Here is a 20,016-nt window from a genome sequence, read left to right on the forward strand (position 1 = left end):
TTTTGAGATGTAACCCATACCGAAGGCTGATAGTCTTTTCTTCAGTATGTACTTCTGTAAGCAAAGTTATGTTATCTGCATAATAGGTAGGTTGTTGAGTCGTCTTCTAATCCTGATGCCACGTTCTTCTTCATGTAGTCCACCATTGGAGAGATACAAAAGTAAATAAATAGTTTAATATGTGTTTATGGGAGTTTGAACCTCTGTGGGTTGAAAGAGTAGTACATACAAAGTGTACACTGACTATCGAACCATTTGATACATGTAAATACCAAGTTGTGAAATAATACCATGTGGAGAAACTAGTTATTTAAAACAATAAAGAAAAAGGATTATAGTGGGTATGGGAGAGCAGAAACAAATGAGAAATCACTTCAACTTCACCATTCAGAAAACTCCAGTTTTTAAGATTTTTCTATATTTAGACATGTATATTTCTGAAACAAAAATAGTCTCACCATATCTGACCTTTATCGACTTAACAAAAGGGAACTGTCCTCATTCATCAACAGTATCAACATAAAATTAGTTCCCATGAAGTCAGACATAGCCCCTACTCTCCCCTACCTCTTTCTTCTCATCTCAACATCAATCTTAATGCTTTGCTGGGTTCAAAAGTCCAATATAATACCTCACAGATCACACAGAAACGTGTTCGGGAAGTCAAAAGGTTAGTAGAATAGGAGGGCTCCCAAAATGTGCTCGTAGGCATCTCACCCTTGAGCCTCATAGCTGTAGGCCAGTGTTAACAGTTCTCAGTCCTGCCAATATTGCCTCCACCAATCAGTCTTAGCCAGTGTTACATAGTTCTCAGTCTTGCAAATTATGGCTCCTCAACAAACGTGGACAAAGGCTCTTAGCTCCTGTTCCAATGGTGTAGCAGTCCCAAGGTCCCATCTCGTGTCACATCTCTAGTTCAGCAATGGCTGCTTTTCCTGGTGGTGAGGTTTCTTCACTAGTAGTTATGGGGAAATGTCTTTCTACTCTACTGACAGGAGAGGATCTGAGATCTGTGCCTAGAGCTGTTCAGTTTATTGGCAAGATGAGCCAATCCCTTTGTGGATAGGCTAATATACCCCTGCCTGTCCACGCGGTCAGGTAAAATTTAGATGGCTATGAAAGCCATACTGAAAAACAAGCTCCACACACTTATGAAAAAAAATTGTCATGAGTTTGAACATGAAGTAGCATTTCTAGTACCACATAGATCTTGGCTGAAAGAGAATACCAGAAAGGTATTTGTGGGGAGGTTTTCTTAAAAGCATTCAATTGTGTGCATCAAAACAAATTATTGATAACATTACAAAGAATGAGAATTACAGCACACTTATTTGTGCCCATGCAGAATCTATACCTAGACCAAGAGGTGGATTAAATAGAACAAATGGGTAGTGTGTGATTTAGGGTAAAGAAAGTTACACACTTTTTACCTTATCAAATCTTTGCTGAATTTTAAAAACAACTATATGTAGAGGAAAATGCCAGCAGGATTGCAGAAGACATTAACACATATGGAGATGGGACAACATTACTAATAGAACTTGAAGCACTTATGAAGATAAGAGATTTCAGTATGAATTACAGGTTAACATAAGCTCTTCTCCATTGGACTAATATAGTAGCATCATTATAAATAAAAAATATTGGAGTTGTCAAAGATATTGAGATTCACAATAGGTGCCTGTGGAAATAGCAGTCACAAAATCAATGGCTGTCTTGCATTGGGCAAATCTTCCAAAGACCTTTAAAAAAAATACTCAAAAGCAAAGATGTTACAGGAGAAGATGGACAGTTCCCTGGCATGCAATTTACAGTCTTGGAAACCCAATGGAAGGTCAGCCATGAGTCAGTTATGACTTAACAGGAGTGATTGAGTGAGTGTGCATATGAAAGCTAGACAATGAGTATGGAATACCGGTGGAGAACGAATACCTTTGGATTATGGTGTTCATCAAGAACCAGCATCATAAACTGGATTATCAGAAAAAAAAAAACAACCTTACTGTATTGAAAAAGGTGTCACTAGAATACCCCTAAGCAAAGCTGGCAAGACTTGATCTCAACATCCTTTGTTAGGTTGTCATCATAGGTTATCAGGAGGGACCAGTTCCTAGAGGCCGGCATCATGTTTGTTAAAATACATAAAGTAGGTTGTGATTGTTTACTGTCTAATTGGAACCAATCCATGGATGACACTTCAGCGGGTTTTCGGAGGCAGTAATTGGAATGGGAGGCGAATGCCCATCCTTCTCCATATGGTGTTATGTGCCTTTGAATCGAGTGACTATGAATAATAAATGAACTCTGCCCTATCTTGTAGTAAGCTACTGACACACCTACTCCTATTGCCACAACCACTGTCAGTTCATCTCATTCAGAGTCTTCCTCTCCTGCCTTTACCCTCCAGCCTTCCAAGCATGATGTTCTCCAAGGACCTGTCCCTCTTTGCAGCATACCCAAAGTATGTGAGATGGAGCTTCACAATCCTTGCCTCCAAGGAGCAACCTGGTTTCACCTCCAGTACTGACCTGTTCTCTTGGCAGTTCATAGTATGTTCAATACTCTTCACCAGCACCACAATTCAAAGGCATCAACTGTCTGTCATCCTTAGTCATTGTCCAGCTCTCTGATGCATAGCAAGTAAATAAGAAGACTATGGCTTGAATCAGGTGCACCTTAGTTTTAAGATTGGCCTCACTGTTCTTTTGGTACTCTGGAGAGGTCCGTGATAGCATTCTTTCCTAAAGCAACTTGTCGGGTGGAGGGCTCGGTGGGGAGAGAAGTGCAACAATGAATGGATGGAAATCCAAAATCTCTTTAAATATTCATTAAAATTATTTTAAACCATTTTTTTAAAACAGCAAAACAACAAAAAAAGCAACTTGCCTTTTGATTTCCTGACAGCTGGTGCCTAGAGTGTTGATTGTTGACCTGAGCAAGAATGTTAACAACATCAGTCTCTTTTTCATCTGTCATGATGTTGCCAGTTGGCCTGGTGGTGAGAAATTGTGTTTTGTTGATGTTGAGATACAAACCATACTGAAGACTAAAGTCCTTGACCTTCTACAGAAAGTGCTTCTTTGTTTTCAGGGAGCAAGGTTGTGTCATCTATACAGTGCAGGTTGTTGATGAGTCTTCCTCCAATCCTGATCTTCTTAAGAGTCCAGTCTCCCGGATGATCAGGATACAAATTTTTTTTTAAATAAAATTTTATTTTAATTGTGATTTTAATGAACACTTACCGAGAAGTTAGATTTTCACTCATTCATTGTTGCACATTTTACCTCCTTGCTCTCTCTTCCTACTCCCCTAGTTAACTTTATTTTTTTAAATGCATTCATTATTGCACAATTATCTCCCCCCACCCTCCGCCCTGACACACACACTGTCCCAAATCCTCTTTACAATGATATATCTCTTATTCTGGGTTTACAGATTGAAACGGTCCGGAGAAAGGCTGCATCCCTGATGCACTCTTTTCTTGATTTGAGTCATGCAGCGTCTCTGCTCTGTTCTTATGACTGTTCCCTGGTCTAAATATAGATTTCACATAAGCACAATCAAGTGTTCTGGGATTCACATTCTCAATGTTAGCCACAATTTGTTGTGATCCACACAATCAAAAGCCTTTGGCATGACAATAAAGCACAAATAGACATTCTTTTGGTACTCTCTGATTTTAGCCAAGATCCATCTGACATAATGATATCCCTAGTGCCACAGCCTCTTCTAAATCCAGCTTCTATTTCTTTATAGGCTTGGTAAAAAAATGACTCTCAAGGAAATGGATTGACATGGTTGTAAAATTGGACTAAAATACAGCAATGATTGTGAGGATGATACAGGACAGGTTGGTGGTTCTGTTTTCATAGGATTGTTAGGAATGGAAACAATCCACCTAAAACCAGATTTTTTTTTCTCTCTGTAGCTTGTTTCTTTATTATGCACTCATTATTACTCTGTTGGTGAGACTGTGGAGTCTCTGGGCGAACTGTTGAATAGACTCTAGAATCATCATTTCAGAGTGGATTTAGTGTAGTATTTTTCCTGTATATACAAAGTTATATATAAAATTTGGAAATCCTTTTCAATTCACATTTGATTCCATTACTTCTCATAGCCAATAATTGGCCAAGTTTATTTTGGTTCTTTATCATCTTGTTTCAGGCCTTATTACTCCCTACCTGAATTCCTGCGTACATTTTGAATGAGTCTAACTTTAGTTCATCAGACTCAAACTCACTTCCTCCAACTGCAGGGATCCTCACAGCTACAAATTACAATGAGAGGAGACTGCCCATCCTTCTCCATCAGAGCTCTTGGTGGTTCCACCTGCCGGAAACGCCTTTGAGTTAATAGGGCAACTTGATCCGGACAATAAGCCACCACCTATTTTTGTTACTAACCCAGTCCATTCATTCTGTTATCTTTCTGAGTTACATTAATGATACCATGCTCCTCATTCACCCAAACAGAAACTATCAGTAGATAAAATGAATATGCACATAGTAAAATTTCATGTAGTAGTCAAAATCCAGTAGAATCTTTGTAAAACAATTTTTTGACCTATTTTTTTGTTTCTTTCATTTGCTTTCTGGCATGCTACTTAATATTCACTACATCTGTCCCCTTTCTTTTTAAGCCGTTGCTCATGTGTTTAAAGATGTACTCACTGTTTAAATTTCTTTAAATCTAGGCTTTTTATGAAGCTTTCTCAGGTCGTCTCCGGTTAAACTAATCTTGCGTCTGTTCTTTCACACATTTTCTTTACCTTTTGGCAGAGTCAGCCTGCAGATATCGTTACTTGTGTATAGTTACTTGTGTTTTTCTCATGACCTAGATTTAGGCCTGTAAAGGACAGGGGCCATTCATTACTTATTTATTGTATTTCCACACCCAGCAGAGAGCTTAGTCCAAGTTGAATTGAAACAAGCTAAGACATTTATTTTTTTAAGCTACTTTAAGCTCCATATAGGTCCAGAGTCCAGTGTTGTTGTTGATTGCCTTGGAGTCGAGCACCACTCATAGCGACCCTAGGAACAAAAGGCCTGAAGCCCCTCTACAACTATCGACATTTATCAAAGTCTGTAGAGTTTCCAGAGGCATGTTATTTAGGAAGTGGACGCCACTCCTGCTTGCAAACCTGTATGTTATTGCTGATATTTTGTGCTGTCAAGTCAGCTACAACTCAGCGACCCTATGAAAAATAGAGCTGAACTTTCCCTCCTCTGTGCCATCCTCATCATCTCTGATAGGCTTGAGCCCATTGCTGGAGTCGCTGTGTCTCCTTGAGGGTTTTCCTCTCTTTTTTCCAGCTTTGCTCAGTTTCAAGGAGCAGTTTTATTTAGAATTATACCACTTCTGAATTGGAATTCCTCATCTTTTGGTAGCAGCCTATTGCTTAGTGTTAAATGCAGGAATTGCTACCTGGTCTCTCTCACTCTTATAAAAAAGGACTGGAGTCTCCCAGGAATCGGAAAGGGAATTATTACAATTGTACCAATGTGATTGGTTACCCCAGGAAGGAGGCCTCTCCTCAGCCAATCACACAAGTGCCTGAGGGCCTGGACTCACCAGATTGGGCGTCATTAAAAGGTGTGTCCCCCTACTGGCAGCCTTCTCTTGCTTTGCTTTTCTGCTGAACGCATCATCTAAGGTTAGGGTTCACCCGTTTCTTTTTCAGGGGTCCTTTCCCCCTTTCCCCTCTTTTTCACTTTAACTCTTGTGTGGCCTCCCGTTCACTAGCTATGCCTCTGTCTTATTACCTTAATAAACCGTTCTCACTTGTTTGGCTGAATTGCCACTGTGTATGTGATTTGCTTAACTACAGTCACCTTAACTCACCTCACCATTGGAAATAATAGCAAGTGGTGAAGAGAGCTCTGGTTTTAGCACGTTTCACGTAGGTTTGCATCACCAGTGCTGCGAACTGTCAATTTAATGATAGCCTGAGAATTATGCACTTTGGATTCTCGAACTCTTTCCTTTTCTGTTTCCCCTCAACTTTCTCCGGGCAGTCCACAGGAAGAATAATCTAATAATTTGCTTCCTTAAAAGATTACAGCCTAGAAAACCTTTGGGGAAGTTCTACTGTGCCCTCTACTGTTGCCATCAGTTGGAATACAAGTATAAGTGAAAACAAAACATTCAGTTGAGTATAAGTGTGCACTTAAAAGTGAAACCTATTTCTTGGGAATTATATACGTAGTGTTGTTGTTGCTGATTGCCTTAGTGACCCTATGAACAAAAGACCTGAAGCTTTCCTATTAACTATCGTCTTTTCTCATAGTTCATAGAGTTTCCAGAGGCATGTGGTTTAGGAAGTGGATGCCCCTCCTGCTTCAGTTGAGTATAGGTTTGCACTTACAAGTGAAACCTATTTCTTGGGAATTATATACTTAGTTGTAAAGACTGTTGAAGTTGGTAATACAGATCTGTTGCTTTTAGGGGACTTTTTATACTTTAAGGTCTATATTTTTAATAAAATCAAACTGGAGGAAATTGTTGCTGTTGTGTGCCATTGCATTGGAACCGACCCATAGCTGACCCTCCGGAGGGCAGGTTTCCAGAGGCAGTAAATTGCATAGGAGGAGATTGCCCATCCTTTCCCCCTGGTGCAGCTGGTAGATTTGAACCATGTGCCTTTGGGATAGCCCCACAGCTTCTTACCAGAGTATGTGTATATTTGGGAATGTGTATTTCCATATGAGTAAATGTTATTATATTTAAATAAATTCCAGCTTTTCACTGTTAAAAGATTTTAAGATCATATGCTCTTCTAGGAATATGTAATAGTGAGAATTGTGTTTTGCTTTTCTCCGACTTGACACACACAGTCTTTTGCTTCATAGTGGCTAAATGGATGTGGCTGATAGAGGAGGAGATATAAATATATTGATGGAAAAGGACAAATGAGAGATAACACTGTCTTTATTGCCCATTTATGTAATTACATGTGTCACTAAGGACAAAGGTCTTTAAGACAAAAGACAGAGAAGAAACAGTTCCCTACATTGAGATGAATGTGCTGCCGTTTCCCTTTCTGAGTTTCCTCCCCTCCATGTTGCCTTTGTCTGTCTTCCTAATTTCATAGGAAATATGAAAGTCACATTTTGACAACTTAGCTGTTCTTGGGCACAGCTGGATGTCTGAAGATAGGCTTCCTTCCATTAAAAGAAAATGAAGCTTTCTCAAGATTTTCATAGGATCGGAGTCTAGAGGACAGCACTTCGGAGGTCTGATAACATTTGTTCTATGAGGAAGGGCTACTAGGACCACGGCACCATGGATATGGTGGGCGAAAACGAGGCCCTGCAACAATTCTTTGAAGGTAAGAGGCCAGTTTCTGATTTATAGTCACGAATGTGGAGAAACGGCATGGCTCATGCTTTATAACTGTTCACCTTTTTAGAATTACTTAAGCTTTGTGTTGTTCAAAAGACTTCCATATTGTTGTGGTTAGGTGCCGTTGAGTGGATCCTCTTGCAATAGACCTCCTGAAATGGAAATGAGAAGTTTATTTGCTGCAAATGTAGCAAAACAAAAAGAAGAGTTATTTTAAGAATGTGCCTGATTTCTTTCTTTTAGCTTTGTTATGGAAAGAAGCTAACAAAGAGCACAGCTGTCTGTGTTCCGGCTCTAACTTGTCCTGTGGGAGATTTTTATTAAAATGTTAACTTTAATGAAAATATTAATTTTTCTAATTAAAATTACAGATTTTCTATTTAAAACAAAAGTTACAGATTTTGAGTCTTAGGTCTAAATTATTGAATAAAGTGGAGGAAAAGGGGGAAAAGGGTTTTTGTCAAAACTTTTTTCCCATGGTATAATTAAATACAGACCAGCAAGAAACAGCAAAAAACTCCCCTTCCCTGGTTCCCATGTTTGGTTTCACAACACTTTAAAAATGTATAACTAGTTAATGATTTTAAGTTAATCGCCCCCTTTTTCCCCTCTTAAGGGAGAAACATACTATGTATCAAAATTATAAAAGTTTTCTTCCTTCCAAAAATCTGAAATTCTCATTTAACTGATTAATATCTTAATGGTGGGTCTGTGAAAATATAAGCCAGGATTTCTTTTTCGGTAGAACCTTTTAAGTCTATCATTAGGAAGTTCCACATCTGTGTGACTTTGGTTTCTTATCAGTTAGACAGATCCAGCCAGTTATCTATGTGAAGGGAATAGCTCTTATGTGTTTAAAGGGATTTCTTGGCTGAAAGAATTAAGGACAGACCTGCACATTTACAGCATCCAGGAAGCAAACTGCTTTCATACTTCTTGTGCTTAGTGAAGTGTCTGACAAATAGCAGATGTTTAAAGGTTAAATGAAATTGAACACAGGATTGTGTCAGACAGACCCTAAATAGTGACAGGCCATGCTCAAGAAATAGATTGAAGCAATCAAAATAGTGGAGTTGTGTCTCTGCTTTATTTTTGCCACAGGTGGAAAGAAGGAACATAAAATCAAAAGAATTTACATCTTATTTCAGAACTAAGATTCATACCACTCATTAAATCTTCTGTTTCTGGCAGTGGGCAATTTAGTGGTGGTCACCTGGGTCCCATGGACGGCCAAGAAAACAAACAGATAGGTTTTGGAGAGGGTGCAGCCAGAGGGCTTGTTTGGGTGTGTTGCTGATTGTTGTTGTTAGGTGCCATTGAGTCAAGTATGACTCATATTGACCTTATGAACAAAAGATCTGAACCCTGTTCTGTCCTATGCCATCCTCACACTTCCTGACACACAGCATCCCATTATAGTAGTCACTGCATCAATCCACCTGGTTGACAGTCTCCCTCTCCCTCTCTGAGCCTCTACCCTTCCAAGCATCATATCCTTCTCCAAGGAATAGCCTCCTTTAGTAACATGTTCCAAAGTATGTGAGGCGAAGCCTCATCATTCTTGCCTCCAAAGAGGCCTCCGGCTGCACCCTCTCCAAGACATATGTGTGGTCCCTTGGCCGTCCACGAGATATTCAATGCTCTTCTCCAACACCACCGCTCAAAACCGTCAATTCTTTTTCTGTCATCCTTATTCACTGTCCGTATCCCATCAACTTCCAAAAAACCAAATATGCCTTGGAGAAAGTGCATCTAGCATGTGCCTTAGAGGCATGGATGGTAAAACTTCATCTTATGTACTTTGGACATCTTAGGAAGGACCAGTCCTTGGAAAAAATATCATGCTTGAAAAGGTGGAGGGTCAGTGAAAGAGAGGAAGACTGTCAACAAGATGAATTGATACAGTTATTATAATAATGGGCTTAAGTATATCAGAGATGAAGAAGATGGCATAGGATAGGGCAGGATTCAGATCCATTGTTTACAGGGTAGTTCACAGTCAACTTGATGACATCTAAAAAGAGCAATAAATATGATTAATATTAATTTCTTTTTATTTGTTAAAAGTTCAGCACATAGACAATTATAATATCCTAAAAATAATTTATATCACATTATCACATGTAATCTCAAAAATTAAAATTTTAGTGCCAGATTTTTTAGTTTTTCAAAATGAAAAGGGGTTATTCTATTTATTACTGGGCTTTTTCACTGGACATCTCTCATTATTGTTAGTTGTTCATCTATAACAGAGATTGACAAATAAGGCTGTGGACTGTATCTGGTCTGCAGCCCATTTTTATGAATGAAGTTTTATTGGCATTCCTATCTTTTTTCCTTTTTACATTGCTTTCATATTATAGTGGCCAAACTGAGTGGATACAACAAAGACCACATGACTCCCAAAGCCTAAAATATTTACACTCTGGCTATTTATTTACCAATCCTTAATTGGCAATTTAATTAATTACTGTTATCTGTTAATCATTCAATAATATATCATTTGCTCATATGCATGTTCAAATTAAAGTTGAATAAAATGAAAATAAGTCCATGTGAATCAAAGTGTGTTCTTGAGTGTATCCCAACTGAATATAAAACCATCTCAAGACCAGATTTGACACAGCAAACACTAATGATGCCAATAATGAGACCAGTTGTGTGGAATGGAATTATTCTTGAAGAAAGCAAAAGACCATAACAAAGACTGGAAAAAAAAAAGACAAGACCAAAAACCTTTCACTGGAATTGGAAAAAAGCAAACACAAAGGGAAGGAATACTGAGATAAGAGAGCAGAACAGAAAATTCAAGTGGCATAGCTAAAGAAGATTAAAAAAAAGCATTATAATGAAATGTGTGCATGGAGCTGGAGTTAGAAATCCAAAAGACAAGAACACATTCACCATTCCTCAAGCCTCAAGTGGCAATACTGAAGGATTCTGAGTGAAGTCTTGATTGATAGAGCATCAGATGAAGAAGGAAGAGGAAGCCACAGGACAGCGGTGGGGTATGGAGGGTGAAGAAATGGGTAAGATGCAACAGGGACTTGAGACAGGGAAATAAAAGTAATAGATGAACATCAATTATATAAAACACAGTGTGCATGAATGAAGCTATATGAATGATTGTGAATGAATGGAAATCCAAAGTCTCTGTACATTTTCATTGGAATTAATAATAAATACTGTTTTTTAAAAAAAGTGATGGCATGAACAAATAATACATTTAAAAAGAGAAGACTGTAGGAATACACAGTCACTATACCAGAAAGAATTGGCTGATACAACCATTTCAGGTAGTAGCGCATGATCAAGAACCAAGTCCTGAAGAAAGAAGTCCAAGATGCACAGAAGTCATTGGCAAACAAATAAGGTCCCAGGAACTGATGAAATGCCAGTTGAGATGTTTCAGTAAACAAATGTAACCCTGGATGTGCTCACTAGTCTCTACTGACACATATAGCTACCTGACCAACTGACTGAAAGAAATATATTTTTGTTCCTATTCTAAAAAAAAAAAAAACAAACAAAAAACCAAAACCAAAACAAAAACCTCTGCCACGCTCCTCCCCCGACTCCCAAAAATCTTTTCTGTCACTGCTTCCGGGTCTGCTCTGGACAATGCAGCCTGAGGTGCTTGTTGCAGAAGATCAGGGACTACAGCCTCCTATATGGACTGAAGCTAAATGTCAAGAAAATAAAGATTCTAACCACTGGGCCAATTGGCAGCATCAGCATGGATGGTGAAGAGACTGAGATAATTAACAGTTTTCATTTACTTGGCTCCACAGTCAACACTCTTGGTAACAGCAGCAAGGAAATCAGGAGATGAATTGCATTGGGAAAGTCGGCTGTGAGGGACCTCTCAAGAGTACTGAAGAGCAACGATGTCAGGCTGGAGACTAAGGTGTGCCTGATCAGGGCTATAGTCTTTGCAATTATGTGCTATGTATCAGAGAGTTGGACAGTGAATAGGGTTGATGGAAAGAGGATTGATGCCTTTGAGCTGTGGTGCTGGAGAAGAGTATTAAATATATCATGGACTGCTAGAACAAACAGGTTTGTCCTGGAGAGGGTGAAGCCAGAGTGTTCCCTGGAGTCAAGGATTCTGAAGGTTCGTCTGACATATTTTGGGCATGTTGCAAGGAGGGACTGGTCCTTGGAGAGGGACATCATGTTTGGCAGAGTGGAAGGGCAGCGACTGAGAGGAAGACCTTTGGTGAGATGGATTAATTCTGTGACTGGAGCGGTGGGAATAAGTGCATTTGAGATGGCTAGGTTGGCACAGGATAGAACAGCATTTAGAGTTCTTGTACATAGGGTCGCTATGAGTCGCAAGCGACTTGATGGCACATAAGAACAACAACAATAACATTCTGAAAAATGCTGACCTAGCAGACTTGTAAATTACCAAACAGTATTGTTAATATCACATGCACATTAAGTCTTGCTGTAGATTATTAAAAATTGGCCAAAGCAGTAGATCTACAGATATTTAAGCTCGATTCCTAAGAGGAATGAGAGATATCATTGGTGATGTCAAGTAGATTTTGGCTGAAAGCAGAGAATACCAGAAAGAAACTTGTATTTCATTGATTATGCAAATGTATTTGACTGTGTTGGTAAAACATTATGGCTAACATTGGCAAGAGTGAAAATCCCAGAACACTTAATTGAGCTTATTCAAAACCTATTCATAGGCCAAAAAACAGTGGCCAGAAAAGATGAAGGGAACACTGCATGATTCATAATCAGAAAATGTAGGTGTCAAGGTTCTATCCTTTACATAGTAGGCTAAGCAACTCATTCAAGAAACTGCACTCTGAAGGAAAAAATATAGCATCAAGATTGGAGGAAAACTCATCAGCAACCTGCTTTATACAAATGATACAACCTTGCTTTCAAGTGAAGAAGACTTCAAATGAAGAAAACGTCAAGGGAAAAGACTTGAAGCACTTACTGCAGAAAATCCAAAGATTTCAATATGAGTTACATCTGAAAATTGTTGTTGTTGTTGTTGTTGTTATGTGCCATCTAGTTGCGCCATCGAGTTGCTTGCGACTCATAGCGACCCTGTATACAACAGCCCTAAACTCTACTCTGTCCTGTGCCAATTGCAGTGTCTCTGACACACCCATCCCGATTACCCCAGTCACTGAATCAATCCACCTCATAAAGGGCCTTCCCCTCCTGTGCTGTCCCTCAACCCTCCCAAGCATGATGTCTCTCTCCAAGGACCGGTCTCTCCTTACAACATGTCCAAAGTATGTCAGATGGAGCCTCAGAATCCTTGCCTCCAAGGAGCCACCTGGTTTAACCCTTCCCAGGATGAATCTGTTTTCCTAGCAGTCCATGGTACTCTCAATACTCTTCTCCAGCACCACAGCTCAGACACATCAATTCTCCTTCTATTCTTCTTGGTCGTTGTCCAACTCTCTGATGCATGTGATTGCAAAGACCATGGCCTGTATCAGACCCACTTTAGTCTCCAGAGAGACACCATTGCTCTTCAGTACTAGGAGATGTCCCTAACAGCAGACTTTCCCCATTGCAATACACCTTTTAATTTCCTGGCTACTGGTGCCAAGAGTGTTGACTGTGGAGCCAAGCAAACTAAAGCTGTGAACAGTCTCAATCTCTTCACCATCCATCCTGATGCTTCCAATTAGTCCAGTGGTGAGAATCTTTGTCTTCTTAACATTGAGCCTCAATCCATATTGAAGGCTGCAGTCCTTGACCCTCTGCAGCAAGCGCTTCAGGTCCTCAGTTTTAACAAGCAGGGTTGTGTCATCTGCATAATGCAGATTGTTGATAGATCTTCCACTGATCTTGACCCCATATTACGAAAACAAAAATCCTCACCATTGGACCAAGAGGACAACATCATGATAGGTGGTGGAAAGAAGATTGTCAATGATTTTATCTGACTTGGATCCACAATCAACACTGTTAGTAGCAGTACTCAAGGCAGGTGGCCTAGTGGCAAAGAAGCTGCACTGCAATCCTGAAGGCGTGTGGTTCAAATCCACCAGATGCTCTGCTGGAGAAAGAAGGGTAATCTCCTCCGGTGCCAGTTTGATCCAATTTGATGGTATATGAAGTAAAATAAGTAAAGTAAGAAAGAAAGAAATCAAAAGATGTGTTGCATTGGTAACATCTACTGCCAAGGGCTCTTCCAAAGTTCTAAAGAGTGGTGATATTTGTTTAAAGAATAAAATGCACCCTATACAAGCTGTGATCTTTTTAGTTGTTTCCTATGCCTTTTAAATTTGGATGTTGTCTAACGATGACAGAAGAACTGATGCCTCGGAATTGTAGTATTGAAGAATAGTACTGAATATCCCATGAACTACCAAAGAACAAACAAATCTGTCTTGAAGTGCAACCAGAGTATGTCTGAAACAGATGCTACATATTTATCAATCTCTCAGTTTAATATCCAAGCAGTTTTGTGACACCCTCCCATGAGAAGTATGAGGCCTGTAGTTGTTGATGTTGTTAGGTGCTGTCGAGTCGAGCACGACTTACCACGACCCTGTGTACAAAAGACCTGAACCCTGTTCTGTCCTGCACCATCCTCACATTTTCTGACACACAAGACCCCATTGCAGCAGTCACCATGTCAATCCACCTGCTTAAGGGTCTTCCCCTCCTTCACCGACCGTCCACCCTTCCCAACATCATGTCCCTCTCCATGGAATAGCCCCTCTTAGAAACATGTCCAAAGTATGTGAGGTGTAGGCTCATCATTCTTGCCTCCAAAGAGCACTCTGGCTGCAATCTCTACAAGATATATCTGTTTGTTCTCTTGGCTGTCCATGAGATGTTCAGTGCTCTTCTCCAACATGACAGCTCAAAACTGTCAATTATTTTTCTGTAGTCCTTATTCATTGTCCAGCTCTTGGATGCCTACCTAGTAATAGAAAAGGCCATGGGCCTGAATCAGATGCACCTTAGTACTCAAACTGACATCACTACTCATTAATTTGGAAAGGTCTCTAACTACAGATTTTCCCCATGCAATGCTTCTCCTTATTTCCTGACTGTTTGTACCAAGGGTTAATTGTGGATCCAAGTAAGATGAAGCTGTTGACAGTTTCAGTCTCTCCACCATCCATCATGACACTGCCTATTGGTCCAGTGGTAACAATCTTTGTTTTCCTGACGTTGAGATGCAATCAAAATAGGTTTAAAAAGAAATAAATAAAGTGGGAGATGCATGATTTTTTTATGGGAACTTTTTAGTAAAAAGGGATAAATGCATGATGGAGGTGAGAATATGGGAAGCTTGCCTTTAGGAGGAACACTGCTCTTGTAATAAGAGGAGTGGCAGTACATCTGGGACAGGTGCAGATAGTTAGAACTCAGGCCTGGAACCTAAGCTAGATAACTTCTATCTTACCATAAACGTTAGTGTTGGGAGTGATCATGGAGAATTGTTTGAGGGCTGTGGAGAAGTTAGGGAATTAACTTTCAAGAGAGAGTAGTTTCATAGAGTTACTGTTAACAATTAACCACAGACTTGGATTAAAGAGAACAGAAATGCATTCCATCGCAGCTGTGGAAGCCAGAAGTACAAAATCAGGGTGTCTGCAGGGCCTTGCTCACTGAAGCTTGTAGAAGAGGGTGCGTCCTGTGCCTCTCTCCAATGTTCTGTAGTTGCCAGCAGTCTTCGTGTTCTAATCTTGTAGACACATCACTTCCTGTCTCTTCCCATTACTTTCTCCTTTGTGACTTTCCTCCTCTTATAATTTTTATACGGACCCTCATCACTGGATTTTGAGTCTACTCTACTCCAGACTCATCAATCTTTGCCAACAGATGTGGAAGACAGCTACCTGACCTACTGATTGAAAGAGATCCGTGTTTGTTCTTATTTCCAGAAAAGGTGATCCAACAGGCTGTGAAAATGATCACATAAATATTATCTGATTAATACCATTAATATCACATGCAAGTAAAATGCTGACGATTAAAAAAAAATGACTGGAATTGTACATACCAAGGATCTTCCAAACATTCCAGGTGGATTCAAAAGAGGCTGTGACTCCAGGGATATTATTGCTGATGTCAGATGGATCTTGGCTGAAAGCAGAGACTATCAGAAAGATTTTAACTCATACTTTATTAATTATACAAAGGCACTTAACTGTGTGGATCATAAAAATTGTGGCTAATTAGAAGAATGGAAATCCCAGAACACTTAACTGTGCTCTTACAAAACCTATACATAAATCAAGAAGCTGCTGTCCAAACAGAACAAGGGAACATTGGATAGTTTGAAATCAGAAAAGGTGTGCATCAGGGTTCTATTCTTTCTCCAAGTCTGTACGCTGAGGAGGTCATTTGGGAAGCTGAACTTTATGAAGAAGAATGTGGCATCAGCATAGGAGGAAGACTTATCAACAGCCTTCCTTATACAGTTGATATGTCCTTTCTTGGAGAAAATGAAGACTTGAAGCACTGCAGTAGACAGTTCTGTAGCCTTCAGTACGGGCTACAGCTCAACATCAAGAAACAAAAGTTTTCACCACTGCGCCAATAAACAGCATCATATTATATGGAGAACAGAGTCAGGTCGTCAGTGGTATTTTCCTTGGATCCACAGTTAACACCCGTGGCAACAACAGTCAATAAAATCAAAAGATGTGTTGCATTTCAGGAAATCTGTTGTCAAGGACTTCACCAAAGTGCTTAAGAGCAATGATGTCAGTTTAAAGACTAAGGTGCACTGGATCGAAATCATGAACTTTTCAACTGCTTCCTATGAATCTGGATAAGATGCACAAGAATAAGGAAGACTAAAGAAGAATCATCGCCTTTAAACTGATGAAGAGTATTGGATAACCCATAGACTGAAAAAAAAATCTATCTTGGAAGAAGTGCTCCCAGAGTGCTCCTTAGAGGCAAGGATTGTGAAACATTGTCTCACTGGGCATGACTTCAGGAGGAACAATGGCTTGGAGAGTCTCATTTTGCTGAGAAAGGTAGAGAGTCAGTGAAAATGTTGAAGATCTTCAACAAGATAGATTGATGCAGTGACCAACCCCAACGTGCTTGAGCAGGACACTTTGTGAGGATGGCACAAGATCCTCTCTTCATAGAATTGCTATGAGCTGTTGTTGACAGCATCTAAAAAAGAGATGGATTGGCAAAGGAAGAGTTGCAATATGATTTAAAACAGAAGAAAACTGTTGTTATTTAGTGTTTATATTGCAAGTTGTGAATAACAGTGTCACTAAACCACTAACACCAATAGTATCTTTTTTTTTTTTTTACCAATAGTATCTTAAAAGGGAGTTTAATTCTTAAAATCCTGTTCTCACTTTTAGTCATAGCCATAGACGAACAGATGACTTCTCTTTGAGCTACTTGACCTGATCAGGGAAATATTATTTCCTTTGTGCTGGGCAGAAGAATCTTCAGGGCTTGTTACTGACATTCTAGTGCCAAAGGGACTTGAAGAGATTCTTCAAACTGGGTCCAGCTGGCCCTCTGTTTGATAGGAGGAATTCTCTGGCAATGCATCAACATTTGCTGGGTTTTTATTCTTGTGCTGCTTTCATAATGGAAATTCTGTATTTGAAAGGATACCTTAAAAGCACCAGTAATTTAAATATGTTGATATGAATCATGAATATAAGAAAAAGGAGAGAGTAATAGGCCTCCTGTGGGGGTCGGAAGTAGCATAATCAGGAAATCAGTGTTGTCAACAAAGAGAACAATTGTTCTCCTTTCTTCTTTGCAACAGTCATTTGCTTTCTTTTGCAACCATCTTCAAACTCTGAAATACACATTTTCTTCATTAATCACTTGCCATTCACTCTTCAGTCCATTTTAATCTGATTTCTGCTCCTTCTTGTTCTTAATTGCTAGATTTCATTAAAAATATTTGGCCCTAATCCTCCTGGAATGTGTCTGGGATTTGTCTCTCTCATTCTCTGTTTACTCACGGAAAATATTTTCTTCCTTGGCATTTTCTGGTTTTCTTCCAGCCTGTTTCCTCTCATTCTTATCCTTCTCTTTGTCTACCCATAGTCTCATTTCTGAAACTTATTTGAGCACCAGAAGGTCACCCTGAATGGTCTCGTTAATTCCCATGGATCAGCATATCTCGGACTACATTGCTGACTTTCAGTCCTGCATGTTTATAACTTTTTAATGTGCTTGCCATCCTTATCATCCCTAATACACTCAGATATGTTGCTCATAGGGTCAACGTGAGTCATATTCAACTCAATAGCATCTAACAACAACAATAATGTGCTTGCATAAGTGCCTGACCATCGTGTTTCCATTCAGAATCTTGTTAGGTGCTGTAGAGTTGAGTACGACTCTATGAGCAACTGATCTGAGCACTGCCTTGTCTCGTGCCATCCTCACAATCTCCAGCACCCTCAAGCCCATTGCCACAGTCAACCATGTCAACCCATCTAGTTGAGGGTGGTCTTCTTGTTCACCCATTAAGGATAGAACTCATCAACTGAGCTCCATGATTCCAGTCTGCTGCCTCCTGCATTTCTGTCACCTTATAACACACCACCCAAATCGGAAAGTGAAGTGTCGTTCTTGATGATACTGCCTGCAGTCTGTTGTTTGTTGTTGTGTGCTGTTGTAAGTGACCCACAGCTGACACTTGAGCAGGTTTTCAGGAGCAGCTGTCCTCCAGTCTAGAGCTGTTTCTTTACCGAAGCCTGCAGCTTCAACCTCAAACATGTCTCTTGGCTGCAGTTTTTCTTTCAATGGGATTCTAGTCTTTTGCAAGAGTCTCATAACTTCTCTCCTGTGTTGACCACCAACCACATTGCTTTTGGTTTAGACAAATGCCATTGCTTAAAAATTCTTTAGAAGTTGGATATAATGATCTCATTATAACATGATAGCCAGCCTGTTTCTCTGCAGACCCACACACACTCACAGTTTGTTATAAGTGTTTTGGTGTGACAGTTTAGAGCATACTCCTTATCCAGAGTCCTAATCTTGATGCTATCCCTTACCTGGTATGTATATGTGGAAAAGTTACCTAACTTCTCTGTGCCTCTGTACTGTATCTAAAAAATTATGATACTGGTACCTGTATAAAATTGGGCAATGGCTAAGGTTAACAGAAAAAGATCTGAAGTCTCAGAGTTGTGAAGAGTACTTACCCTATAACATGGACTGCCAAGAGAGCAAACAGGTCTGTCTTGGAGATAGTGAAACAAGGATGCTTCATGGAGGCAAGATTGGTGAAACTCTGTCTCACATATTTTGAGCATGTTGTTAGAAGGCGCCAGTCCTTGGAGAAGGACAGTATGCTTGGAGAAGAGGAGAGGCAGTGTAAGAGAGCAAGACCCTCAGGGAGATGGACTGACCCAGTGACTGCAACAATGGGCTTAAGTGTGTTGGAGATGGTGAGGATGGCACAGGATAGCATAGGATAGCACAGGGTTTGTATTTGTTGTTTGTAAAGTTAATATGAGTTACAGTGGACGCAATGGCACAAAAGAACAACAAAATTGGGAAAAACAAGTGACTGAATATACATGATGTTAGAACAATAACACTTGGTATCATTATTATTAATATTGTTACTTATACATGGAGATTTTCAGAGTTTCTTGAATAGACCATGACATTTTTTTTAGTATTATGCCTTCTGTCTTGAATGACTTTTTTTCTTCTTCATTTAACAAAAGAAACTCTAGTGGTGCTGTCCATAAGGAGTTGTGATCCTAACTCAGAGCTGTGTCTCTCTGCTTGTTCAAATCCACAAGCAGCTCTGAGGAAGAAAGATGGGCAATCTCTTTTTGTGTGATTTACAACCTGGTGAAAACCTGGTGGAGGGTCAGCTCTGAGTTGGTTCCAACTCAATACAAGGCATTGAATTGAGTCCTGTAACAAAATTCCCTTGGAAGAATTAGAAACTAAATTCTCCAGGTTCTCGAGTATCTTGCATTAGACACTACATTATCACTCTTCCCATTGAAGTTTAATTTACGTGTTTACAAGTCTGACTCCTACAGAAAACAGCAAACACCTCTAGGTGAGGACTGGATGTTGTTTTGTTCATATTTGCAGGCTTAGATCTGGTATCTGGTATGTAATGTAGTAGTTGTTGTTGTTGTTGAGTGCAATTGTGTCAACTATTACTCATAGTGACCCTATGAATAACAGATCTGAACTTTGCCCTCTACTGTGCTTCCCTCGTGATCTTTGACATGCTCCAGTCAATTGTTACAGTCACCATGTCAGACCATCTTCCCCTATTTCTCTGACCCCCCCACCTTTCCCAACATATCAATTTCCAAGTACGAGTATCTCCTAACAATATGCTCAAATAAGCAAGATGAAGTCTCACCATCCTTACCTGGAAGGACTGTGGTTTACATGTTCTCCAAGACAGACAGACTTGTGTTTTTGGTTTTTTTGCAGTCTATAGGATATTCAGCCCTCAATTCTAACCACCATTAAAAGACACCAATTGTTATTCTGTCTTCTTTATTCATTTTTGTTTTCTTGATGTTTAGATGTAATCAGTTTTGAAGGCTGTAGTCCTTAAGTTGCTTCAGTAAGTGTTTGAAATAATCTTTATTTTCCGCAAGCAAGAGTGTATTTTTTTTTTCATAATGCAGGTTGTAGATAAGTCTTCTTCCAATCCTGATGCTACAGGAGTCCATCTTCTCAACTGAT

This window comes from Elephantulus edwardii, unplaced genomic scaffold, assembly GCF_000299155.1.
Source record: "Elephantulus edwardii isolate Elephantulus edwardi_28Jun2011 unplaced genomic scaffold, EleEdw1.0 scaffold00047, whole genome shotgun sequence".
NCBI classification, from domain to species: Eukaryota; Metazoa; Chordata; class Mammalia; order Macroscelidea; family Macroscelididae; genus Elephantulus; species Elephantulus edwardii.